The sequence below is a fragment of the Passer domesticus genome, chromosome 16 (assembly GCF_036417665.1).
Source record: "Passer domesticus isolate bPasDom1 chromosome 16, bPasDom1.hap1, whole genome shotgun sequence".
Lineage (NCBI taxonomy): Eukaryota > Metazoa > Chordata > Aves > Passeriformes > Passeridae > Passer > Passer domesticus.
Window position 1 is genome coordinate 3,111,299 of NC_087489.1, and position 27,890 is coordinate 3,139,188.

Genomic DNA, 27,890 nt, shown 5'->3' on the forward strand with positions numbered 1-27,890 from the left:
CAAGGGCTTGAGTCAGCCCTGAGTTGACCTGGGGCTAAAACTGAGCCAGTGAGCTGCTCCCTGGAGAAAGGCTGCCTTCCTGATCTCATTCTTTCACTTCCACCACTTGAAAATATTTATTGGCTCACCAAGATCAGCTTTTCAGTGCTGCCTCCATTTGCACAGGCAGGATGCAGAGATGCTCCTCAAAATATGTGCAAGTCACTCAGCTGTGTCACTCACCTAAAGAGTCAAATGCCATCACAAGAACAATAATAATATCCTAATAATATTGTTAACAATATATAATATTCTAACAAGAATAATTGTTGTCAATGACTGAATGCCCCAAGCACCAGAGTAAGATGCCTGCCCAAACTGGAAACATTGCACTGCTCTCCTTCAAAAACTCCTCCTTCCAAACCTTACCTGGATCAGAAACACAAATGCTGTGTTACTTCTCAAGCAGTGCCTGCAGGAGCAGGCCAAACATATTCATGGGACACCACTGTGGCTGTCAAGCTGCCAGATGCCCAAACTTTGCAGTGACACGTGCTCAGCTCTGCACCAGGACCTGCCCAAGGTGACCAGGGACAGAGGTGGCAGTGACGTGGACACCGGGGGAGAGCTGCCTTCCCAGCCTCAGATACACTGGAATTCCCCATGGGAAGAGGACTCCGAGAAAACAAAACGTAATGAGATGCTGATTTAGTCCTGGCTCCATGCAGGAATTCCATCTCCTCCAGCAGTGGTGCATTTCACGGCTCTTGGCTGGGCACGGGCAGCTGCAGCACAGAGCAGCCTGTGCTCCTGCCCCAGATATTCCTGTGCCCCATTTAAGGAGCCCAGGTGTGCAAGAGACAGAAAGCCCCAGAGCTGTGAGTACACCTGGAGCCAGCCCTCCCTCCCTCCCTGACCCGCTGCAAGGCCCTGTGCTCATCTGGCTCCGCTCTGGCTGTCGGTGCGCACCAGATTTCCTTCGCTGCTCCAGTTGCCATCCTGGCGTAACAAATTAAAAAGGAACATATGTCAGGATTAAATGCAGCTGATGACTTTTTCTTTCTGGAGAGGAGAAAGAGCTAAGTGAGGCAATGGGACAAGATGCCAAAAAAACATCTGGGGTCTCAAGTGATGCTCAGAGAGGTGCCACTCCTGCATTCCCAGCCCTCGCAGCACATTTCAGAGGGTCAGTTCCAACACCAGCTCCAGACAGATCTCATCCTATTTATTTTCTTTAAAAAAGTCTTCCACCTATGGTGTTTAACATAAAGAGTGTTGCTGTGACAGGTAACCTCAGCATTTACTTGCACTATAAACTGTATAAAGAAACTGCTTTATTAATCTCTTCATGCCTGTGGGCTTGGGAAAAGGGAGAAGGCAGAAGAAAAAAAAACTAACCCAGCAACAAGTTAGGGAGTATCTCAACTACACTGGAATTTAAATTAATCCTTAAATTCCTCTGGCAATCAGAGAATAAACTAAGTGATGAAAAAGAAGTAAAAACAGTTCATGAGGAGAACTGGATGCTACCTTCCCCAAAAAAGCAAGATTAGGAACTGGAGAAGAGTGACAATGAGGCAGACAGACACAAATGGCCACCTCCTCATCCTTTTCCCAAAGTTCAAAATATAATTCAAGGCAGTACCAGGAGGTGCTCCACTCTGCTCAAGGAAAAGCCGTGATCTGGATTCCCTGGCAGAGCCATGGATCTGCTGAGACCAAGGGAAGAGAGGAAGAGCCACTGCTACAGAGCAGAAAATGGAGATGCTTTATATGAATTTACACTGCAGTGTCTGCATGGGCACTATTTAATCCAGCCACCTCCCTGAGTGGTATCTTCAAGCCATTCCTGATGCACAGGTAGGATTCCCCTTGATTCCAGGCATGAGAGTTAAGGAGGAAGGATGAACAGTGGAGTGATTTTGGAGCTGTCATTTGTAAATAAGCTGCAAAGAGTCAGAACTGTGTCTCACCAACCCATGTGCCAGACTCGAGTTCTCCAGCTTTCTGTAGAAGTCAAACCATGAAATATCTTGGAAGAAATAAGAGAAAACTACATGAAACATGAGACAGCCCCACAACACCAGCAGCCATGCCCAGGTAAGGGTTTGCTTTTCCCTTTGGCAGCTTGCAGGACAGAGAACAGGCTCAAAATCAGATCTAGTCAACAAAGCTTTTATCACTAAGTGTTTACATTGCAAACCTGTAAATTAACAAAGGTGTTTTTTGAGTAAAAGGCTGTGTACAAGGGTTTGCCCAGTGATTCAGTTTCAGGAGAGAAAGCATGCAATGATTTCAGACAGAAAGAAGAAGTTTAATCAAAGCAGATGTTTTCAACTTTCATCTGGAACAGGCAGAACACATTCATAAACTAAAAAGCCTCTCACCCCAAAAAGTTAAAAGCCCCAAATTCATACCTGCCTCTTGAGAGCAAGGGACAGGAGAACTGTCCCAGTAACAACAGTCAAGGTCAGTCCAGCAGGAGAAATTCTTTGGTCACCCACAAGCAAGGTCTGAGCTTATTCCAGAGCCAGTGGACAAACAGACATCCCAAAGGGGATCCAGCCCATCCCAAAACACCCCTCAAAGCAAGGGAGAGCGGCCCCACCTCTCCTTCCACTGGCCCTGCCACCTCAGGGGAGCACTCAGGCTAGAGGCATGAATTATAGATCACCCACAAGTCAGCAAAATGAGCCCTTCCTACAAACAGTCCTTGGAACTTCCCCCACCATTTACATGGATCAGAGTCCCTGGTTTTAGATAAAGCAATGCCAAACTTGGCTAAATGGATAGAGGTCACTGGACAGAGGGAAACGGAGGGACAGACCTGGAACAGCCCCCTCTGACCCAAGCTGTGCTACAACCCTGCAAGCAGCTCCATGTCTGTGCTGCAGGCAGGCCAGGGAATGGCCCAGCCCAGCCATGCAGCCCTGACGTCCCAGCGAGGAGGATGTGCTGCAGTTGGCTCGTCACAGGGTCCCTGTTGATCATCTGAATGCAGACGAGAGCAGCATCAGTGTAACCTGACCTGATAATGTAAATAGGGTGAAATGAAATATGGTTCGCCACCTCCCCAGCTTTGGCGAATGTTTATTTTGAATAACATGCTTATCTGCTCCAACTGCTCACCATCTGTTTTCAGTCTCCACCAAGCTAATATTTTTCACATTTAGGAACTGAGAAATGGGAAGAATTACATTTAAATTTTATTAACATCTTTCCTCCTCTCCAAGGTTGCCTCTCCCTCCCCTTGATGGCTCTAAGCCATCTGTAGAGCACCTTTGCAGTTCTCCAAGGCATGCAGATGAGAGGTGATCTACATGCAAAGCAAGAGCATCATTACTCAGGCTTCCAGAAGATGCCATTTACTCCTTCTCCACCGCAATTCCTTCCCTCACCTGCTTCCAGACAGTTTCCCCCAAGCTCAAACTCCAATCACATCGTCAAGGGAAAAGTAATATTTTATCTTTTTGCAGCATTGCTGCATCAAAAAGTGATGAAGGGGGAAGACTGAAGATAAGCATCAGGAACAAGGCAGCCAATACAGCAGCTTTCAGAAAAAAAGGATGGTTGGGTCTGTCCCAATTTGGAGGAGAGTGAGACACTGGGAGGTCTGTAGTAAAGATGACTTGTCTCTACAAATATTGACATTTATTTGCTTGTGGGGTGGTTTCTAGAGGTCTTTCTTTGCTTGAGTCAACAAAAGGTGATTTACAACCAGCACTGGGGGACACGAGCGTGTGCCATAACCAGGTCACCAGCAAGGGCTGGTCACACGAGGTCCCTGTCCATCCTCCTCCCTCCATGCATGCAGTTGGCCAAGATGCTACTACAGCAGCAGTGCCAGTGGGTAACTCATGGCCCTTTACAGATATTTCCTCCACTCCATGTGATCAGCTATTTTTACCCCGTTTAGCTCGGGTTTATGGCACATCCCAGCTCCTGAGCTGTAAGATGCTGTGGGAGTGGAGAGGGCTCGGCACCTCTCAGGAGAGCCTTGCATCACACAGGAGGGAGCTGCTGAGCCTGGGATAGGCATTTTATAAATCAAAAATAAACGTGTGTATCTCCATTGCCATCTAGTCCTCTCCCACACACAGCTGTTTCACTTTAAATCTCAATTCAATGCGAAACTCAGATAGAAGAACTTGAAAGAGCAAAGTATGTTATCGTTCACAAGCAGTCCAGAAAGCAGTTAATAAGGGAAATAAGATTAATAATTTATTCCTGAAGGCAGACTGCAGATCTTTATCCGTCTTGCCTTTCAGTGATTTTTATAAAATCCTATTAATGTGCCTGGCTCTAGGAACTCAGCAGTAGCACAGGTTGGGTTTTGGGCAGTTCCCAGGCAGACAAGGCGGCGGCAGCTCCAGCTCTGCCTGTGCCATGGCTGTGTCAGACCCAGCAGCACAAAACGCCTGCAGGGCACTCCTGCCTTCCTCTGGGGCCACGGACCAATCCCTGCATGTGGGATTCACCCCACAAACTATCACATCCAACATGCCCCACAGCTGGTGCACATCAAGCCCCCAAACTCATCTCGCTTCTAGAAGAGCACGAACCACCCTGTTGTGGTAATCCCCACTCTCCTGCTCTCTTTCCATGAAGGAGGCAGGGATTAGTTACCCTGACAGCCATTTCCACCCAGGAGCTGTAGCTGCTCTAGCCACCACCACTGCCATTCCCATCCCACACCACTAGCATCCCTACAAATAAATTTTGGGGACCCAAGTTCATCCCTTGATGTCCCTGGCAGCAGCTTTTGCTCATCACTGTGTCAAAGGGATGCTGTGAGCTCTGCCAGGGAGCCCGAGGTGCCCTGGGGCATGGAACCCTCCTCACCCTCACCAGCTGATTGCTCTGCCCTCAGCAGAGACAGCCACCCCAGAGGGAGGCATACACTCCTGGAATATAGCCCAGGAGAACACATTCCTGGAAACCAAGGCCTGCACTGCAGTTTTAGGATAGGAAGCACTTTGGGGATTGGGGGGAGTGACAGAGCCTGCCCAAACCACTCCTTTGGCTGGGTTATAACCTGGGACAGAGCACTCGTTCAGCAAAGCCAGAGTTGCTCACTAACTCATTTGCTTAGATACCACTAAGTATTTTGGTACTTTTTCATTAATCCCTTGTTCCATTTAACATTACAGAATCAAGACTATTTTTTTTTTAAATCACCCACTCCCATAACAATATTAAGCAATATTTCCTCCTCCACACTATTTACTCCTTGGGCTAAAGCACTCGGAATGAAAAATGAAAGCAGTTACAGATATCAAACAGGCAATTATCACAATCACGGCAAAAAATTACTTCTTAAAAGTCTCAGCCTGCTGCACTGCTCTCCAAAGCCTCTGACTCTGAGCAGAACAACGGTGGCGGGAGCAAAGTTTCCAGATGGGAACATCTGTGTCTCATTTGCCTCAGGGAAGAAAACACCAGGAAGATTAACGGCTCCCGAGGCTGGTGGAGCCCAGACACAACATGTACAGAAGGGATACCATGGAGAAAGGCTTGGAGCAACAGCCTGCTAGCAAAGATTGGGATTTTTTATTTAATGATTATTTTGTGGCGCTTCTACACGTGGGGAAATGAGATGTCAGGGCAAAAGAGAGCTTGGGTTTTGTGTACTGTAAATGTTGTGTAAATTGAAAGCAAGAATTGAGTTCATTATGCTTGTATTAAAATAAAATAAAATAAAATAAAAGCAGCACTTTTACCATCTCAGCTATTTTTGGATAGAAAAATTAATTTTAAGGTTGGCTTTAAGGGGTTACACTCCTAAAAGGTCTGAAATTGCTCCCTGCCCAGAGCATCAAGGCCACAGATTCACCCCTCTGGGGTCCAGGGAACACCAAGTTTGCACCAGAGAGTAAAAAGCGATCCAACAAGTGGGAATCTCATGGTTGAATGACCAAGTCTTCCCTGGCAATGGCAGTAAAAACCTGTTTCCCTTAGGAGCATTCCTTAAATTCTGCCACATTTCCGAAGGTGGGCAGGCGTATAATCCACAGGTTATACAGAAGAACAACTGAGCACTGTAATTTTGAGAGTGCAAATCTGCTTTTCATTCTGCCTAGGCTAAACACCATGGAGTAAATAAAGCTGGAACTTTTATACCTGTAAAATTTTGGGAGGTCCAAAAGAGGGGAAACGCGGTGAAACAAGCTCTAAGTTTAGAAAGCATTTTCCACCTTAACAGAGGCTTCGAGACAGCCTTTAGGACATGATTTTATCTAGCCCTCATAAATCCTTTTAAAACTTGGATTGCTGGCCATTTAACAAGCAGCTCCACCCTTCTCCTGCTCTCCAGATGAAACACATTTGCACTGGGCTCCATTTTGTTCCCTCCTTCTCCAACCCAGCAGTACCAGCAAAGCAGCAGAGCCTGGGGAACCGTGGTTAATTGGCATCCTCTAATTACTAATTAGCTCCAAGGGGCTCTCTGCAGCTCCAAACAGTCAATGGGAATGCATCCACTGATTTAAACAGGCTTGGGAAAAGCTGAGCTGCTGGAGCAGGCACCGAGGAGTGACCCAGGGAACTGCACAGGGAGCCCACAGGTCCCCAAGGAGGATCCAGCACGGGCCACCACCACTGCAGCCCTTCCTGGGCTGCTCAGGAGGAGCCTCAGGGAGGGTTTGAGGGTTCTCTCCTCCAAGGGGAACATTCCCAGGGGGTTCTGGCTGCTCTGCAGCTTCTCCTGCACAAGCACCTCTCACACAGATGCTGCGGTTAAAGGTGTCCGAGCAGCATTTGTGGTTTAAAAATCCATCGTAAGATATTTAAGGCACAAATTCATCCCACAAACTCCATTTAGGACCCTGAGCCTCCTCGCTTCATGACTACCAAAAGAGCTGAGGAGAGGGCAATGTGCACAGAGCAGAGCCCAGCAGGAGCCCATGGCCACAGCTCCCACCCTGCAGCACTGCCCTGCTCCCTGCAGAGCTGCTCCAGGAGATCCAGGGGAGCACTGCAGGGCTGGCATTCCCATGGCTGCCCCAGGACAACCCCTTCCCAAGGGAATCCTGCAGCTTCTGCGCTCTGAGTCTGGTTCATCCCAGAAGTGATGGTCACCAGGGCAGCGAGCCTCCTTTTTCACTGCCTGGTGGTTTATGTCCCAGCTCCCAGTTTGAGTAGGAAAAGCTGTGGAAAAGGAGGACGTTTTCTGGCTAATTCCATAAGAAATTTAGGAGGTGCTGAGAAGGATGCTGTTTCTGGGTCAGCACAGTGAGCCCCTTTGCTGAAGGCTTCCCACCACAGCCCTGCTCTGCTCCCTGCAGGATGAATCCTGCATTTTTAACCCCAGGCAGCTGAGGGATGGTGTGATAGCCCTTATCACAGTGCCAGCTGAGCTCAGATCCCAGTCCCACAGCTCCTGGCACTTCAGATCCTGCCTCTGCTCCCAGTTAGCTGCTGGGAATAAGTTTGGTCACAAGCAGGACAAGTTCCTACAGGGATGTGCATGGTCTGTACAAAAGCCCCCACAGACTGTTATGAGGGCAGCAAGGCTTACTCAAGTTTTTTGTCATCAGAGAACACAGAAATCCTTCAGCCACAGCAGCTCCTTCAGGAGAGACAACCTTGTCTGTGCCAACACGTTCTTTCCCCAGGATCCCTGAGATCCACAGTGATCCTGCCTCACTGGGTACAACAAACACAGGCACTGTCCATGACCTGGACAGGTCCCCAAGCCACACTGACACACCCAGGGATCTGCACAGCAGGGCGGAGACAGCCTGGAGCACCTCGGGAGTTCAAGCAACACAAGGAAATAGGGGAACGGCCTGAAAAATCATTAAATCTTTCAAAATAAAAGGATGAATTCAAACCCACCTTAAAATCACCCAGCGATTCAAGATTTGGGGGCTTTAAACCTGATTACTAAAGACATACAGGAGGAGTTTAAAGTCAAGCTTCAAAACCATTTAAGAAGACATCCCTCTTGCTGTCCTCCATAGTCCAAACACTGCTCCTTGATGGTTTGGTCTCCAACACTATAAACGAATCTTAAAATCAGCACCGACCTCAGAAAACAACCAGTACTGAGCAAATCTGGATTTCTTAGAGCATCATGAATATCACTGAGCACAGAGATCTGGGCTAATGAGAACAAGAACAGCAGCTCTGGGGTTTAAGAGTAGGGGTATCCAGTGAGTAGAGAGTACTCCAAATGAGTAAAGCACAAACTGGGATAAAAAAATCTCTGCCTTCCAGGCAGACACAAAGCAGCAGTGCTAGCAGCTCAAGCACCACGACCAATAACTGCAAATAACAGCAATTAAAGAAAAGAGCAAGGTCACTTCTGAAAGAAGTGAGATCAAGGCAGAAAACCACATTTAATCCATAACAACCAACATGACCACAGAGAGGCACAAATAATACCAAGGACACCCAAAGCTATTAAAAAAGCCTATATTAAACTTGGGAAGAAAAAAAACCAACCAAACAAACAAACAAAAAAACCCAACAAAACTAACAACAAACCTGTTTGTTAAGCACAGACCAGGTACAAATCCTGACCATCTGGAGAAGGAAGCAATCCAGAAACTCATAGTCAGATGGGCCAGTTTAGATGAAAACAATGGTCATTTTAGCAAAAACAAAACAGAAACCAAATCCAGTGCAAAACAAACCACTAACCAAGTTCTACCACAAACCCAAAATGAAGCAATCAAGGAAGGATACAGAAAAACATCCCCCTTGGGTCTCTGAAGTCATACCATTTCCAAATATAAAGCAGACTAACACAGACTCCCTTCTCCAGATGGAGGCTGAAGAGCAGGAGCTCATCACTGCCAGCCAGGGCTAAAGCTCCATCAGGTTTTATCCAAAACTGGGCAAGTTGTCCAAGAAATCAAGGAGGAACTTGGGAAAAATTTGGAAAATCTTTTTCATCCTCACTATTTACAAGTGCCCCTATCCCTCTGTCAGTGTCTGCAGGGAAGGGTCACAGCAGGGACAGACTCTGCTCTGTGGGGACAAGAGGAATGGGCAGGAACTGATACCCAGGAAGTTACACCTGAACATGAAAAACTTCTTTACTGTGTGGAAATGCTGAGGGAGGGCAAATATCTCCTCACTGGAGGTGTTCCAAAGCCGTCTGGACACAACCCTGTGCCACGTGCTCTGGGATGACCCACCCTGAGCTGGTGTGACCAGCAGTGTCCCTTGCCCCACAGCCAGGCTGCTTTCCCAGGCAGCCCTGGCACTGCTGCCCACACCAACACCCCTCTCATGCCCTGCTGATCCTGCTGAGGTAGCCAAGCCTCACTAATGAGTCCCCAGCTCCCTGGCTCTGTGGAGAGCTCTTCATTCACTTGGGCGCTAAGTGCATTCAGTGCTGCCCAGCTAATAGTCCCTGCCATCACTGGCACACACACAGGAGCCCTGCCAAGATGACAATTCTGCCTCTTAAAATCAATTCTCACACCACTACACAAATGGCTCTTCCTCTGTGCCCCAAGCCTGAGCAGCCTGTGGGAAATTTCCACCATTCCCTGGAGCTGGAAGCACAGGAGGAAGACACTTAGGGGTGTAGGGGCCTGATGATGTAGAGGGGTCCTTACACCTGGAACCCCCTAAACCAGCATCTCCTGCAGAGTCCAGGCACAGAGAGAGCAGGATGGACAGGAGAACCATCAAACCCACTGTTTAGAATCATGGAATGGTTTGGGTTGGAAGGGACCTTGAAGATCACTCTGTTCCAAACCCCTGAATACCTTCCACCAGACCAGGTTACTCCAAGCCCTGTCCAACTGGAACATGAACACTGCTAGGGATGGGGACCCACAACTTCTTGGTCTGTTCAGGGAATGATCCCAGCAGAGACAGAGGCACAGCAGTGACTGTTTCTGTGTGCCTCCTTCCCCTCCCTCTCGGGGGCAGCAGAGGTGGAATATTTCCATAGATAACCTCTGGAGATGCAGTGATGCACAGGGACTGGAGAGGGAAGGCTGGCTCAGCTGCTGCTGCACTCGCTTTCAACCCATCACACAGCACAGACAAGACTTCTCAATTCATCATTCTTAGGGCTGTCCTCATGTAGTTACCAGTAACCTGCATTAACCTGCTCCCCCATCAATGGGAGCACGGGGGAAAGACAAAAACCCAAAAAAGCTCAATTTCCAAAACTGCGAGACCAGGGCACAAAACAACCCAGCAAACCCCCAAGTTTGTTCTGAACTGCCATTTTCCTTCCCTGGTCACAGCAAAGCCTGTGCCACTGTGCCTATAAATTTCCTCTAATGATGCAGCAGTGAGGCAGAGCCCCATCTGTGCCTGGGCACAGGTGAGACTTTTCACTATCGTGTAAGTGGAGGCTGCCTTTCAATTACACTCACCAGCCCATTAGGCAAATTAGATTTGCATATGAGAGGATAACTAGAAAGTCAAGAAAGAGGCCCTGAAGGAAAATACATTCTATGGCTACATGTCCCTGGGAAGATGTGGGCAGGGAGTTTGCTGTCCAGCCCTTCAGGGCTGCTGTAGGTTTTCATGGTGCTCAGGCTCCTCTCAGCGCTGGCATGGGTTTGAGGACAGCCTCTCCACCAGGCAGAACTGAAGCCAGACAAAGACATCTGCGTTCCCTGCATCCCCACCTCCCTAAAAAGATGCCCATTTCTGAAGGGCTTTGCATCATTTGCAGGTTCTGCCTTGCAGTATGCTGGAGAGGAGATTAAAATACTACTGGTGTGAGAGAATTTCAATTGATCCCACCTGGGTTTCAATAATGTATCACTGAAGTACAGAGTTATTTCCAGCACCCTAAGAAGGTCCAGAGGAACATGATACCCAGTGGTATGGCATTACACAGGTGTCCCATGTCACTGAGGACACCCATGTGGACTAAACAGTTCTGCTCAGGTGCTTCTGAAGAATTCATCCGCCTGCACACACTTGTTTTTTTTTTTCCTGGTGAGTGTATGCAAAACAGAGACAACCTAGCTCATCTCCCAGAATCCAGATGGCACTTGCAAACCTTGTCTGTGTATCAAATGTTGTTTTTTAGATCAAGTGTCCCTGGTTGACAACACAGAACTTCACGATGCTATCTTTAGAGAGGCTTCTCTGCAAAGAAACACCCTTGGAGCATACGTTGCAGGAATATGCTAATGTGGCAGGGTGTTTTCAGCAGCCACAAATGGATCTGTTCCCGGGAGCTCAGACACCCCACAACAAGCTGAGACTGGCTGGAGATGAAGGGTCACCCAGCCCCTATGGAAAAGATGCACCAACAAGTTAAAAATCGCAGAGAAAGGTTAAGTTACACCACTGGAGAGATGCAGGGTGAGCTCACAGCAAGTGCTCTTGCACACAAGTGATGATTATCAAAAAATCCTATTAAATAAGTGAGGGCAGCTCAAAACAGAGAGACAAATCTGAGACTTTCCATTCCTTGACTTCTACAAGTTTAGAGATTCTTACCCTATTTCCTATTCAGCTAACTGCAAGGATCTTATAAAAACCCAGTGATTTTTCTTCCTCAAGGTCTTCACTTCCTCCTCCACATCTCATGCAAAGATAAAAGCAGCACATGCAAAGTAAGTTCTTTAAAACCAGCCCATTAATAAAGAACCAAACTCTACAAAACTTGCAGTTTGACATATTCTTGAGATGGTCATGTTACCTTCAATGAAAAAAAATTGTAGCAGTTGTTAAAAGAAAACACCAGCACCTCCCAAAAAACCCACCCTGAGTTGTTTTTCTATTCTCCTCAGCTCCAAGAACAAGAATCATTACCTGCGTGTGAAAAAGCATGAAAAAAACTCTGACTTATATACACTCCACAGTGAGCAGCAAAATGACCTAACAAAAGCCAAGAAAAAAAACAAAGAAAGCTGCAGAAACAGGTTATGGCAGAGCTCAACCCTGGGATCAGAAGGTGACACCAACAGCACTGAGGTGGCAGAAATAACCCCTCATGCCTGCTGCTGAAAAGAACATTTCAGAACAGTGACATCAGGTAAAGCAGCAGCTTTTGAAAAAAGAAAGTGATCCAGGAGGTAGCTCCTTCCATATTGCAGGCGCTCACAGTAAACACCATATGGCCTGTTAATTTAATTAGGGAGAAGAAACCCCCTAAGTTTGAGATTTGACTTTGAAGGGTTTAAAACAAGTCTGAGGAAAATCACTCGAGATATTCCATGAGGTTGCCTTGCCTCTTTCATCCACCTTCTGACCCGCTGTACCTGGTGGCTCTCCCCAGGCTGCACAGCACCCCTAAAAGCTGGAATTTTTTTAGAAGTCCACCACCTTCCCCACACTGCACCTGCACAGATTCCTCCCAGGAAGATCTTGGTGGTCACTGCCAGGTAACCAAGCCAGGAGAGGTCTGGATCAGGAAGGAGGGACTTGCAGTAAATAAACCAAGTACTTCAGCTGAACAATATTCTCAGATAACAACCAGAATTTTTATTTTAAATCCTCACAATCTACATTGGCAGGTCCCACCTGTCAAAGACAGAATGCAGCTCGTGCTGAAGGTCAGTCTGACAAATGGTGGAGCACCAATGCTGAGACACAAAGCCTCAGGGCAAGTCCACTCCCCATCCATAAGTAAGTTTGCATCTGTAATCTTGGGATCAACCAAGCGAGCTCCAGCTGTCCCTAAAGACTTTTGTATCTGAGCAAAGCCTCAGTGCAGTGACTGTTTGCTGAATAAAATGTCATTCTGCATTATGGGTATGTCTTCCATGTCTCTTTGTGAGCAGAGAGGGGCATTTCTAGGATCATTTCCAGCTAGAGGCTTGCTTTCCTGCATCTGTACTGTGATGGGACACTGCAGCACCACTGCCAGGTCTCTGCACAAACTGCCCAGTGCATCACCAGCAGGAACAAGAGAGATCCTGTGGCTGCTGGGGCACCACCAAGAATGCAAAGCCACAAGAGGTGATGATTCCCTGAGGAATGGCCTCCCAGGCTAGAAGAGCTGGGGCTTACGAGACCCTGGTAGGCTCTCACCTTCAGCAGCCCCTGAGGGCCAGGCAGCAGCAGCAGCAACACCTCCATGGTGCTCCAAGGACCAGCCCCTGAGGAGCTGCTCTGGCAGGAGCCTCCAGCACAAACCCCACCAGCACAGCCTTGGGGGTCCAGCTGGGTGAGGGAAACCCAACACTTCTCCAGAGAGGTGTGACTGACCAACCTCAGGCCTGGGATAGGGCTTTGGCCCCCAGGCTGCCCGGGCAGGGGCACAGAGGGAAGCTCTGCCTGATCCTCAGCACGGGCACAGAGGGAAGCTCTGCCTGATCCTCCAGCATGGGCACAGAGGGAAGCTCTGCCTGATCCTCCAGCACAGGCACACAGGGAAACTCTGCCTGATTCCTCAGCACGGGCACAGAGGGAAGCTCTGCCTGATCCTCCAGCATGGGCACAGAGGGAAGCTCTGCCTGATCCTCAGCACGGGCACAGAGGAAAGCTCTGCCTGATCCTCAGCACGGGCACAGAGGGAAGCTCTGCCTGATCCTCAGCACGGGCACAGAGGGAAGCTCTGCCTGATCCTCAGCACGGGCACAGAGGGAAGCTCTGCCTGATCCTCCAGCACAGGCACACAGGGAAACTCTGCCTGATTCCTCAGCACGGGCACAGAGGGAAGCTCTGCCTGATCCTCCAGCATGGGCACAGAGGGAAGCTCTGCCTGATCCTCAGCACGGGCACAGAGGGAAGCTCTGCCTGATCCTCCAGCATGGGCACAGAGGGAAGCTCTGCCTGATCCTCAGCACGGGCACAGAGGAAAGCTCTGCCTGATCCTCAGCACGGGCACAGAGGGAAGCTCTGCCTGATCCTCAGCACGGGCACAGAGGGAAGCTCTGCCTGATCCTCCAGCACGGGCACAGAGGGAAGCTCTGCCTGATCCTCAGCATGGGCACAGAGGGAAACTCTGCCTGATCCTCAGCATGGGCACAGAGGGAAGCTCTGCCTGATCCTCCAGCACGGGCACAGAGGGAAGCTCTGCCTGATCCTCCAGCACAGGCACACAGGGAAGCTCTGCCTGATTCCTCAGCATGGGCACAGAGGGAAGCTCTGCCTGATCCTCAGCACGGGAACAGAGGGAAGCTCTGCCTGATCCTCAGCATGGGCACAGAGGGAAGCTCTGCCTGATCCTCAGCATGGGCACAGAGGGAAGCTCTGCCTGATCCTCCAGCACGGGCACAGAGGGAAGCTCTGCCTGATCCTCCAGCGCGGGCACAAGCTGCCACCCTCCTCTACTCCTGCCTGGCACAAAGTGGGTCAGGGCTGTGCGGGCTGATGGCACGTCACAGGATGTGACCCTCCTGTGCTCCCCACCAGAGATGCCCCACAGTGTCTCTGAAGAGCAGGTGCATTTCCCAGGTAGGGCAGCTGGGGATGCTCCCTCCCTCCCTCCTCCTCTTTCCAACTGCAGCCCATCTTGTCTTGAGGAAAACCCAGGATGCTCCATGCCAGTGCTACCCCAGGGGATATTTTAGGAGGTTTGGACTTTCATGGAACCTGCTGCCCTGTAGATAAGTTGTACCAGGAGAAGATCACATTGTTCCTAGAAATTTGTAACCTCAGTTGGCATGGAGTTTCTCCTTGGCTCCTCTCAACAGCTGACTACACTCACAAATTAACATCCCACTTGTTTAATTATGGTTTCCTTTCCTATCCAGACACAGGCTGGGATCTGTGTGTCCCTTTAATAGGTGTGTCACAGCAGTATGCCAGAGTTTCCTATTTTCTAGTAAAAAAAAAAAAAAAGCGCCAAAAAACAAGCCCAAACCCAGATAACAAAACATCTGAAGCCCAGCAGACTTCTTCCTGCTAGCAAGGAAACCTCCTCTCAGGACACTGCAAAGATTTAATTTACTACCAATTGCCCTCTGGTTATTTTACATTTATGGGGTGGGGGCTGAAGAAAGGAAGAAAGCAGAGAGGGTGTAATTAGCTTTGCTTGTAAAATGTTCATCCCAGTTGTAACAGCAACTGGAGCCTATCGGGGGCTTAATAGATTTCAGGGTTTTGTTGAAACTGAAGGGTCTGCATGGGGCGGGGGGAAAGGCTAGGGATAAAAAAAGGGGAAAAAATATTAAAAAAAAAATCAATAAGTGGATTCTACATCTTGCCACAGCCCCATATGGAAGTAATCAAGCACAAGGGTGGCAGCTGGGGCCAATAACAGTCACCTGCAGTTGAGGGACGTGGGGGTTTGGGATGGGTTTTTAATGCTAATTTCCTGGAGGAACAATGCGGGAGCGGCTGAATGGGGAGCAGCGGAACAATGGCTGCACCTGGCGCTGCGGGCAGCGCACGGAGCGGCAGCGCCCGGCACATCTGTTCGCACAATGCCGCTCCCCCTGCAACAGGTCCGAGCTGCAGCCTCCTCATCCTCCCCTCCGCCGCCGTTAGCCACACTTTTGGGGCTTTCGAGGGTTTTTTTTTTTGGTGAAAGGGATGGTTGCACAGCATCCCGCCGGCAGGTTGCGGCATCCCGCCGCCACAGACAAGGCGAGGAAGGAAAACTGACTCTTGGGTTTGAAGATGTGCAAGTGTTGGTTCTTCTAAGTGGTCTTCTGGCCACCTGTGACTGTCCTCCTTCAATACCCCAAGCCGTGCTGCAGCCAGCAGAGATGGGAATCCCGCGGCCGGCAGCGCGCCGAGGAAATTCAATACGCATTATTCTAAAACCTTAAGCTTAGCTTATAAAAACGCCACTGCCCAGCCCAATAAAAGGCATGATAGTTACACTTTAAAATGCTTTGAAACCTCTGAAATCGCTATTGTCCTGTCGGACATAAGCTGCTGACACACAAAGCCGTGCTAAGGTCAAGGTCCTGCCTCAGAAAATTGCTTGCAGACCCAGGAACTGAACCCAAGCCTCTCCGTGCTGCACTTTAACTGTGGGATCACTGCTCACCATTTCTTCCTGGCTGCTGCTCCTGCTCTAAACAAAGGTTTTTCCAGCCATTCCCTGAACGCTGCATGAATTAAGGCAGTCTCCATCATAAAAATAAAAGTTGAACAGACTCCCAGAGACCTGCAGTGACGCTGCCCCCAGGGACTGCTCTGGAGTGTCTGTCGAAACACATTTCATACCTAGCTCCTAACAAGCAATCAGATATGGAAATAGTCACTAGATAAAGGCAAGCTTACAATCCAGCCCAGAACAAGTATGGATAAGCCAGCTCTTATAATGGGAAAAAACCTGATAGGCAACAGATTATGACCATCTCCTGCTCAGATTTAAAAACTAACCAGCATTGACTTAAATCTGCTGCATGTGCCCAAGTCCTCAAATGACTGTGTTCAGCTCTGCAGCTATACTATAAACATCACACATACACGTCAAACAAATCTTGTTTTTTGTCCAAACCTTAAAAAAACAGATCTGGAAAAAAACAAGAGGCCACCTGGCTCCCCCATCCCATCCCATAACCGTGGGAGAGCACTGCCTCCTGCTAAATGCTGCTGGTAGTTACAGCATTTATGGGTCAATTTGGGGACTGGAGGGCTGATTGACTTGAAAACTCAGCTCCTGCAGTCAAACCACACAAACCTGTCAAACCAGTGATAACCTCTACAAGCCAAACTCCACCGTGGGTGATGCAAGACAAAGCTCTGTAAAGCAGCAGTAAAATCATTTGGGACTCACACTCAATGCGACAGGGGAGGCAGCATTAAATGAAACCCCGCTCTCTTGGGGACCCTGATCCAGTAAGACTGAGAAGAATAAACCAGAAAAAAACCCAAACCCAAGAGCCTGAGCCAGGATTCACGTGAGCAAAGCTCCCTTTGCTTTGGCGGGTTTAAACAAGCCTCTGCAACACCAGCAGATGCAAGTTGCAAAAATAGCAGCATCTTGGAAGTAAGCAGGGGCTGTGGCTCCAGTCCCCGGGCAGAGCAGAGCCTGGCTTGGCCTTTTCACTATTAAATGGAGTTTCTGCTCTTTTCCTCGGGGCATTGCCTGTGTAATAGAGTTCTCAGATTAACGATTTATTCTCCTTGCCTTCAGCAATTCTGCTCCTTCCTCAAACCCTTCAAATCTTTCCCTTGGCTTAGCTGCACTTTCCTGTTGGCAGTATTTTATCAAACTGCCTTTGCTTTACTCTTTTTCCTTGTTTCCCACACTGGAGTCTCTAAGTTTTGCATTATTGTGTGTTTCTCTAACTGCCGGATGTGCTGGGCTACCTGGCTGTGCAGGGCACACAGTCATTTAGGTGAAGCCTAGGTAGTTACAAAAATAAAACTAAACATCTTTTCCATATTAATAGTGAAAATCATGTCATCCAGCAGACAATAGCAGGGGGGAAAAAAAAGTGTCTTCACCTGGATGTCCTGTACCATTTCTATAAAATTATTAGGTCTGGTGACAGAGTTTCAAGCCACCCTCTTCCCCAAAATACAACCACCTCTCATCTAAGCACTCAGCTCATCAGGCACCCTAAATCCTTTTTAAAAATAAAGGAGCCTGAGGTAAAAAAGAAAGTTTTCTGCAGGGCTTGAACAAGACTCTACTAAATTAGTTGTTTAATGGCCAAATCGTGCTGCCTTGGTGCCAGCAGAACTTCCGTTTGCTTAATCAGGGCTCAACCTGCAAGGAGACCGCAGCAGCAGCTGCTCCAGCACCCTGCACTGCCTTCACAAATTCGGGAAGTCTCCAGGAGAGCAGCACGGCTCTCTCCTCCTAGATACCATCCCACCCTCTATGGCTTTGCTGGACATTTCTGGGGTTTCAAACTCCTTTGTGCTGCTGCACTTTGAGACATCGAAGCGCACACACTCCTTCTGCCTCCTCCCCAGGGACACACAGGAAGTGTTTGGTGTGTTTATAGAATCAGATTCGTATTTTTTAAAGCCTCTACCCAAATGCTTACATGCTGCAAAAGAAGGAAAGCCTTAGGGTGGCCCATGGAGTGGCCAAACTAGCCGAGCACAGAGCTGCAGACCAAGCACACTGCCAGGGAGTCCAGCCAGGCTCTCCCTCAGGAAACCCCATCATTTGGCATGTTTAAAGCTAACCCGGACAAAGCAACACTAAAGGAAATCATCCTGCACCAGGCAGCCCAGCAAATATTCCTCTCTCTTTCTCCAGCCTGACAGCAAGTGATGCTCAGCCATGTTTCAGCTCCCCAAACTTTGAGTGCGGATTTTGGTACATCTCGTGTGGCTGGGCAGGATTTCTCCAGCACATAAGTACTGAGTACAGGAGCTGAGTGGTGTAGGGGGCAGAAAAAGCTGGTAATATTTGGGGGAGCAGCTTAAACATGCAACAGAGGGATCTCTACAACAAGCTACACCAGAGGGTCAGAGGAGTAAGTTCAACTGCTGAACCTTCCCAAAAGACAGGGAGGGGGCAAAAGGGCAGGTTAAAACTAAATATGCAAGATCCAGGGATTACAATAGAAAAAGAGAAAATACAGCCTATCTACAGCCCGACAGTGAAAATATATAGGGGAGGTGTGCTCTGCTATCACAAGATTGATCTGGGAGATTTAGATGCTGGGAGCATCAGTTGCTGCTCAAGGAGTGCAAAGACAAAAAGGGAGCAGCCTCTGACACAATGCAGAGAAGCCCTGAAAACACGGGGGAAATTAAGGAAATTTGGGAGCCAATGGAAGAAATCCACCTCTGCAGTTTACACTCCCCCCACCTCAGCTTCAATACCAGCATGCAGAAACCAGAGTAACCCTAGGCACAGCAGAAAAACACGTTCTGCTAAAACACACAAAACCCTTCCTGCATTGCCATTTCCCCAGAAAACGCCAAATCCCAGTCCTCTGCTCACGGAGTGGGGGGGGTGAGGGGGGGGGGAAGATAAAAAAAAAATAACCATTCCATAGCAACCCAGAACGAGCTGTACCGCAGCTCTCCTCAGAGAGAGTTTAGTGTTTTTTCAGCTGCAGAATCCTCGCATGCAGCCGGCTGGGCTATTGAAGTTTTCCCCAGCACTGCAGAGGAGCGAGGCAAGGCTGGCAGAGCGCTGCGGCCGCCGCTCCCAGCCTCTCTCAGCCTCTCCCCGTACCTGCTCCCGATTCGAGGCTCTCCCAGCCCGCCTGCGAAAGCCAAGGCGCTCCCCAGACCTCGCAGGGCTGAGCATCCCCCCGAGCATCCCCCGCCGCCCCGGGTACGCCGAGCGCCGCTTAAAAATAATCCCGTTCCTTGCTTACCCTAGCCAGCGAGGTTGCAAGGATCCAGCTGCTGTGCAATACACCTCGTTTCTTTCAAATAGAAAGAAAAGCGCTCTTCCTCCTCCTCCTCCTCCGCCCGTGATCTTCGAGCGCAGCCGGAGCCCAGCCTGCCTTCTCCTTTCATTAGCTGGACATGTGTCAGGTCCCGCACATCTGCGATTTCTCACTGCCTGGAGCCGCCTGTCCGATTCCAGGGAAACACAGATGGATCCCAGATGGGAAGGTCCTGCCAAACAGACCAGCTCTCCACCTTGCCAGAATACCCAGCTTAGAGGCACACACCCTCGGCTCGCTGCCTGCTCCCTGCCTGCGCCGCGCTGCTGCCAGGCTGCTCGCCAGCTGATGTCACCAGGCACACACCTACCAGCGCCTCGCCGCCCGCCTGACATTAACTTGTTAAATACACGGAATTTGTTTATGGCCGGCAGGAACAGCGAGGCAGCGGCAGCTCCGCCGCCCCCCTCCCCAGAGCCGGCACCGGGGGCACAGCAGCCTCTGCCCGGGTTTGGACACCGGGATGAGCTCTTGGGTAAAGCGGCGGATTAATTTTCCGAAGGTTTCCCCACGCACGTAAATCTTCGCTGCAAACTCCCCCCCGCTCCCCAGCAAGCCCAGTGCCAGAGTTTGCGGCGCTGGAAAACTGGCATGTGTTAGCAATTAGAAGCAACAACAAGATAACAAGACACTGATGTTGCAAGGGTACCAAACGCGGACTGGAAAATTCAAAGGAAGAGCAATTAAATGTGTAACATACTACCCGGCTCGAAGAGGAAGTGTTAAAGGAAAATGTAAATCCAAAATGTTTTATACCGGGAATAAACTCCACCAGATATCTCAGAGCACCGAGGGAGGCCGGGAGCAGGAACCCACTGGGCACGACCACGTTTGACCATCTCCCCCTCGCATTAATGCACAGCCGTGGCTGCTGTGCCACCTACAAACCTCGTGGTAATCCTGACAGCCTCTTCCCGAGGTGCGGCGTGAACAACAGATATTAACTGGGGGCCCCTGACTAATCCCATTCACCGCCAGCCGGGCGCTGGGCAAACAGGGATTTACACAACAGCACTCCCGGCCACGTCCCTGCCGGCCGGGGACTGCCCCGAGCCGGGGCAACCACCCCTCCAGAGTGCCCAAAGCACCCTGCTCCACACCACCCACTGCCAGCTCCCCTCCAACCGCCCCACGAGGAGAAGCAGTGCTTGCATTTTGCCTGCAGACCATGCACAGGCACACTTTACACCCCACGAGGAGAAGCAATGCTTGCATTTCGCCTGCAGACCATGCACAGGCACACTTTACACCCCACGAGGAGAAGCAATGCTTGCATTTCGCCTGCAGACCATGCACAGGCACACTTTACGCCCCAGGAGGAGAAGCAATGCTTGCACTTTGCCTGCAGACCATGCACAGGCACACTTTAAGATCTCAGAAGGGATCCACTGCTCCAGTCCTTACAGCTTAGCGGGTTCAGGTCTTGATCCTTTCCAAATCTCTGCAGTCAACAACACCTCTCTCTCCAGCTACTTTTTTTGAGAACCAGGGACCTCAACACTTCCCCAGTTCAGCAAACTAAGAGCCTGCCACTGCCCAAGCTGGGGGATGCTGCTTTTTCACAAGTCCAAAAATCATACATGCCAAATTCTCCACAGCTGGTGTAGGCATGACAGGATAGTTACTTGTTCACAGGCAGCAAAATGCTCCTTTTTATGAAATTCCCAAGGCTCTGGCAGGCTACTGCTAACTGCTATGCCCATAAACCTTCTGGAGGTACTGCCCCCCTGGCATCTCACCTAACCCTTCACCCTGGCTTCTCTGCTGCTTATTCCTAATTAGTTTAAGGTACCTCTACTTCCCTTTGGGAGGGGGAAAAGGCTATAAAGGGAGAAAAGTGCTTTAAAGGAAGCATTAAAAAGCATTCTGCAAGCAGGCACGGCATGAGTCCATGAACAACAGGGGCCACAATCTCCTCCTGCAGAGGACAGGCCTCCCAGTACAGGCAGGATGCTGCATGATAATGGGGGGCAATTTGGGCAGGAGATTTTTGGGCTGTTGTAGGAGCACATGAAGCTGCTGCTTCCCTGGCTGGGCAAACACATCACTCTGAGAAGAGCAGCCTGGCTGCAGGCAGAGGGGACACAGGTTTACAGCAGCTCTCCCTCCTCCAAACCTCACCCAAGAGCAGCAATTCCACCTGCTTCAGTTAGGAAAAAAGAAGTGAATCACATTCAAGTATCAGCTCACAAACACCTGGAGCATCCCATGAGATGATGCTCAGGCAGCAAAACAGGTTGAGAACAGGCAGATCCAACAGTGCCTCCCAGCACCCCAGTCCCCACTGGAGGGGCTGCTGGCAAGGCACATCAATAAAACATTTCGGTTCAGAAAGTTCAGCTCGCTGGGACTTCTGACACTTCTGATGGAGGTTGCGCAAAATAGCAAAGCTCTCAATATTTCATAAGCTGAGATGGAAAAACCATCTCTAAATTACACAGACAATGAAGGGAGGCACAACCCAAGCTGCTCCACCAACACCAGAACTAATAAAGTTATTTTCCTATGGACTTGCATCTCATGGTTGGCTCCCTGGCACCTCACGCTGTGAGGTCCCCAACAGGAGCCGTCCCCGGCCGGGTCGTGGTGACAGCGGTGGCTCTCATGTGGATTTTCTGATGTCTTCTAAGAAGCAAGCTCATGTTGCAGCTCTGTCCCCAGTGGAGATGGCACCAGGCAGATGGACGCTCCCAGTGTTAGGAATCCAGCATCAGACACCGCTGCTCCCTGTCCAGCCCTGTCCCACCATCCCCAGTGAACTGGGCAGTGAACTCCAAAGCTGACTTTGTCTGAGTGTGACAGAGGAGGGGATGCTCAAGAGCATCCACGTGGGATCTGTCAGGTCTTTGGGTCAAAGCCATAAGAGAAGTACCCGCAGAAGGCACAGGGGACATCCTGGGGTTGAGATAAAGGAGCTTTATGTGAGATACATAACCAGCATGAGGTGTTCCCTCGCCTGCTTTTTTAACCATATTTCAGCTTAAGGACCTGAACAGCTTGTAACACTTCATACAAACAAAAGCTGTCCACAAATGTGACAACTGGGTTCTAACTACCCTTTGTCAACCAAGGCTAAATAAATCTCTTCAATGTTTTTACAACCTAAAGCACTTTGAAATGTCAAGAACTCAGGTCACTGCAAGTATTTTAAGTATAGTTACAACGACTTTATAAACCTTTATGAAAAGGCACATAATTCTTTGTCACTGTGTCCACAGCCCAGTATCTAAAACCCCACCATCCTCACTCAGGGAAGACATCCCCACCTCTTGCTAGGGAGGCAGGAATAAGCCAGACCTCATGGATCACCATTAGAGTAAGAAAGATAGATGTGTGCTTTTGGGTTCTCCAGGTACAAAAACTATGGACACCAGGGTGCCCTGAGTGGAAGTCATTGCCAAACCATTGCCTTTCTTTGAAAGGCTCATGGATTATGTCTTACATATGATCCACGTGCCTCAGCTTACCCAAACCATGGCCTATCCCTAAGCTCATCCCTGAGCTCACCTCTGGCAGAGGCAGGTCCCTGAAGCACAGAATCACAAAGTCCCAGAGTGGGTTGGGTTGGAAGGGACCTTAAAGCTCATCCCATCCCACATCCTGCCATGGCAGGGACACCTTCCACTGTCCCAGGCAGCTCCAGCCCTGTCCAGCCTGGCCCTGGGCACTGCCAGGGATCCAGGGGCAGCCCCAGCTGCTCTGGGCACCCTGTGCCAGGGCTCCAGGTTGCTCCAACCCCCATCCAACCTGGCAAGGGGAGCCCATCCACATGTCATCTACTGACCCCTCTCACTGTTCCCAAGAGGCTTGTCTGCTCCTAAATACACACTAAAGCAGATTTTGTAGCCCAGACATCACCAGCACAGCGGAAGGAAGCAGAAGTGCAGGCAGCATGGGGAGAACTTCTTTCCCCAGCTCATCATGCTAATCTGCTTCTGCTTTCTTCTCCTGGGAATGTTCCATGGAAAGAACGATGCAAGCAAACTTTGAACACTGGGAGCTATTGATACCTGCTGCTCTCTGTGGTTTCTGAGGAAAGCAAGGAAATCTGAAGAATTTTTCCAGTTTGCAGTGGAATTTTTATGCCTATCACAGCCCATTGCCACAGCGAGCACAACAGACCCGAACTGCTTCTGATTTCTCTGCTATTCCACAGATAGTTCATGATGTGTCTCAGATTTATTTTTTGCCTGCTGTGTTCTTACCTCAGAAAGAAGCTCCAATTGAATTCAAGGCAACCCTGGAAAGCCTTTGCCTTTTTAAGCTGACCACTTTCCATTGCACAGAAAAATAAATCCAAATGCACTAAGGCAGCCAAAGCCATTTATCAGGCTAAGTAGAAACCGTAAATTCATGCTAACTGGAATCTGATGGAAACCAATTGGGATCCTTCTCCTCCTCCAGGCTCAGGTCTGGCAGGAAAGTCAAACATTTTATTGCCTTCTTTATGCCTTACAAGACAGTGGAGCCAAGAAGGGACTGCTCCCTTTGAAGCAATGCTGGTGGGGCTGCAAGGGACACTCAGTGACTTGAGTTCAAGCTCAACCCCCAAAACAGAGATTAGACCTCTCCATTCCTGGCAAATTTATCACATTTAACAAACATCCTCTTTTCAATACATCTATTATTTGAATTAGTACAAGGCAGATTATGCTAACAAGCTTAATTTGTCACAGAATCGTGGAGAAAGGTTTGGATAGGAAGGGATCTTAAAGCTCATCTCGTTCCACCCCCTGCCATGGACACCTTTGACTATCCCAGGGTGCTCCCAGCCCTGCCCAGCCTGGCCTTGGGCACTGCCAGGGATCCAGGGGCAGCCCCAGCTGCTCTGGGCACCCTGTGCCAGGGCCTCAGCACCCTCACAGGGAGAAATTCCATCTCAATATCCCATCTAACCCTGCCAAGGCACACCTTCTTATCACTTCCAGAGCCTTGTCCAAAGTCCCTCTCCAGCTCTCTCGGAGCCCTGTCAGACACTGCAAAGGGCTCTAAGGTCTCCCTGGAACTTTCTCTTCTCCAAGCTGGACATCCCCAGCATTCCCAGCCTTTCCCCAGAGAAGAAGAGTTCCACCCCTCGACAAAATCCAAATCAAATCACATTGCCTTCTTCAGGAGTGAACATGAACAGTGTTTGGCTTTTGTGCCATTTTAATCCTCCCCGGAGAGGGGGAAAACCACATTAAAAGCTGGCCTTAACTGAGCTGGAAGAACGTTACAATCAGACATTACCAAAAAAATCCCCAACAATCAGGAGGAGCAAAGATGCAACAAGGAATTAAACACAACCTGAGGAAGTTATTGAAAATACTCCTGGCTACCCATTAAGGGAGGGGACACACATCACCTAAGCACATGATGCTTTATTCTTGTGGCCACATATGAAAAGAAAAACTGATGTCCTATGCAAAAACATCCCCTCCAAAACAACAAACCAATTCCTAAATCTAACACCCTTGCTCTGATTAGAAATCCAAGCTTCTGTAGCTGTCATGGGTATTTAAACCAAACACAGAAATATGGAAAAAATGAGTAATCCTATTTGGAGAGAGAGTAAAATCCAGCCTGCAGAGGATTAATTCTAGTCCAACAGCCCTGCAGCTTGACAGTATTTTCCAGATCAATAGCAGTGCCATTTGATTACAGAGATTTGTTCAAATACATACATCCACTCCCCTCCAATTGTCATTTCAGTGATTCTCAACTTCAGTTGCCCAACACCCAGAGCAGGAGCATTCCAGGCACTGGAGGCTGTGTGGATGCAGCTCTCAGCCACCTCTCCCCTACTTCAGAACCCTAAATTTCCTGTCTACATCTGACAGTCATGCACTCCTTGCACGACCATCCTCTTTAGCACCTGTTTATGGTGCAGACAACCTTCAGAAGCCAAAATCCTCCCTTTTTCAGGTGAGGTGGTGGCTTTGAGAGCTGTGTTTTGGATCAGGCACCGTACTCCAGGCTCCCAGTGCTCCTCACCACCAGGTGTGCAAGTAGGACCATTTACAATTAAGAAAGCACAGGTTAAAGCCCAACAAAGCAGCAGAATATGGGGGTTTTGCCTCATCCCAGGGGCCATGGCAGGCAATAAAGGAGGTGATGGATCCAAGCCCTACAGCAGGCTCACTACATCCCAGTTTGCTTCCAGCACCTCCCTCCACTGGTGCCTTCCCTGCCACAAGCTCTGACTCTTTCTTGAGAATGGCTTTTCCTTCTTTATCTTGGACTCTTTTAACAGAAAGAGCTTCTCCTTCTTTATCTCAGGCTCTTTTTTTCCCCCCAATTCCACCCTGAGCTTCCCTCTGCTCCGGCCCTTATCTGTGAGGGCTGCTGGGGCTCTGCTCCTTTCCCAGTGCTTCACAGGAGGACAGCGGCACCTCCTCACCACACAGCCACCCAAGGAGGGTTCTTTTCTCATTTATTACCTGTCACTAACCTGGTAACATTGATTAAAAATATCCCAATTCCCATCTCCCTTTAAAAAAAAATCCCAAGTTGTTTTGTTCATTACACCCAGCAAAACCACCAGCTGTGGATTTTAAGCAAGGCATCCCAGTTTAGCACCAAGCAGGGTTCCCTTCCTTCCAGCCTCAACCAATCACAAAAACCACATTTCAAACATGGTCTTTGCTAGTTTTTCCTCCGTTTACTTTTCACCCATTTTTCTTTGCCAGCTCCCTTCTCCTGCTGACCCTTTAGACCTAACAACCGCTGCCTTTGGGGAGAGCGAAAAGAAGAAAGAGCCCGGCGCAGCCCTTTGCGCCTGGCCCGGCATTCCAGCGCCGCGCTCCCGGCTCCACCAAGTCTGATTTAGGAGCACTGCTGGGAGCTATTAGTTTACGAAAGGCCCAGCACGCCCACCCAGGCTCAGGGACGGCGAGAGGCTCCCCTTTCACCGCTGCCATGTGCCGAGCCGAGGCAGCGCGGCCGGCGGAGCGCGGGGGTCAGGGGACAGCGCTGGACACCGGCCACACCACGGGAGCCTCATTCACGGCAGGCTCAGCAACAGAGGCCAGGCTCTCCTTTCACACTGCCCGGTGCTCCTTGTTACAACCACTCCTTCCTTTTTGTAGCCTTTTTGTTTCCATTACCATGCTTCTAATCTCTTTTTTTTTTTTTGCCTTATTTTTGCTTCCCTTCTCCACTCTCTGCTTCCACCATCTCCTCATCTGCCTCCATCCCTTCCCCAGCAGCCCCAAGAGCTGATCCTGAAAACCATCACAGTGCTCCCAACCAGGGGAATCTGCTGAGCAAGCTCAGCCGCCTGCCCAGGTGTCTGCTACCTGGCCCTGTTACCCTCCCAGAACTAAAGCATGCATCAGCCTCCCAAAAATGTGGGCCACGGGGAACTTAATGGGGTGCTCTGCCAATAGCTGCCAGATTTTGGGCAGCTCATTATCCCAAAACGCCTGGTGTGGATGTAAGACAGAGTTAACTCCCCAAAACAGGATCAGCTCAGTGGTGGGAGAGGCAGTGAGAAAGGAAAGGGGAAAACAAGCAAATGAAGCATCATTTTGGAGTCATCAGGGTTTTGACATTCTCCAACTGGCTTCTATTAGCATTGCATCTGTTTGGGTGCCTGAAGGAGAAAAAAAATCAAAGGCAAGACTCATTTCCAGAGGTACAGAGCAATCAGCAGGTTCTCTGTGCTTGCCTCTGGAGCCCTTGGATGCAGCTCAAGGAGGACCAGGCACAGTGAACAAGGACCTGGAATTTTATTACCTTCCCCTCCTGCCGGAAGCAGAGCCTATTTGCAGATTTACAGCTCGTGTCAACAGGAAGTTCGTGTTTACAAGTTTCCTGGAAAAAAAGCCAGCATTCCTGTCCTCCACCACAGCCCGGTGGGAATGCTGCCTCGTGGGGGAGTGCTCAGATGGGTACAGGAGACAGGAATGAGTTTTGGCCATGTAAAACATACAGACAAATAGATAAAGCTATGAAAAAAAAAAAATTGAAGACCAGAAGGAGAACAGTAATTCAGCAATTTGGTGGAAAATGCACAGCAAGACAGCACAGCCGTGTCTGGAAAAATACTTTTGTAGCATCTGGGATTCACACTTCAAAGAAGCAGAAGAATTTTAAGAGGATGAAAAGCTATATTCAGGCTAACATGAATTTTTCTCTTCTGGCCCAACTCTTCTGTCATTCCCATTACACTGTTCCTCCAGGAGTCCCAGCCAAGCTCAGCTGGTCACACTGGGGTGGGCCCTCCTCTCCCAGTAAAGGCATTAATGGGACCACAGTGGGTCTGGTGGTGCTGCTGGATCCACCAGGACCTGCCAGGATCCATCCATCCCTGAGCTCAACCCCAGATGGAGCTGAGGACATTGTTTATTGCCTTCACAAACTGGAGCCCTGGGCCTGAACAGCCCTATCTTGTGAAAGCTGGATTTTAAATCTTCCCCTTTCATATGGTTATTTAAAAAAAACAAACCCAAAAAACAAAAAAACCCCACAAACAAACAAAAAAACCCCACAAACAAACAAACAAGAAAAACCCACCACCAACAAAAAAGCCCCCAACAACAACAAAACATAAAACAACAAAAAAAAAACCCAAACCAAACAAACAAAAACCACACCTAAAACCAAAACTGAAACTAAACAAAAAAACCCCAATATTTGTTCCAAAATTACTCAAAACAAGAGGACAGCCAAAGGTTAAGCAGCCAGAGCTCTACCAGGACAGCAAAGACCCAAATCAGTAAATATTTATTT

The 27,890-nt window shown here is 49.2% G+C and overlaps 1 protein-coding gene across 6 annotated transcripts in view; it reads right to left on the reverse strand.

Annotated features, from left to right (window-relative positions):
- The window catches only part of CBFA2T2 (CBFA2/RUNX1 partner transcriptional co-repressor 2), a 59,693-nt gene that overhangs the window by 19,182 nt on the left and 12,621 nt on the right, over nucleotides 1-27,890 (reverse strand). Inside the window, exon 1 of one of the 6 annotated variants that reach the window (XM_064391458.1) lies at nucleotides 19,104-19,580. The exons of the other annotated variants lie outside the window; for them this stretch is intronic. The gene's annotated coding sequence lies outside the window, so the exon portion shown is untranslated. Of the gene's footprint in view, nucleotides 1-19,103; nucleotides 19,581-27,890 lie in introns of those variants that run through there. 6 annotated transcript variants of the gene reach the window in all.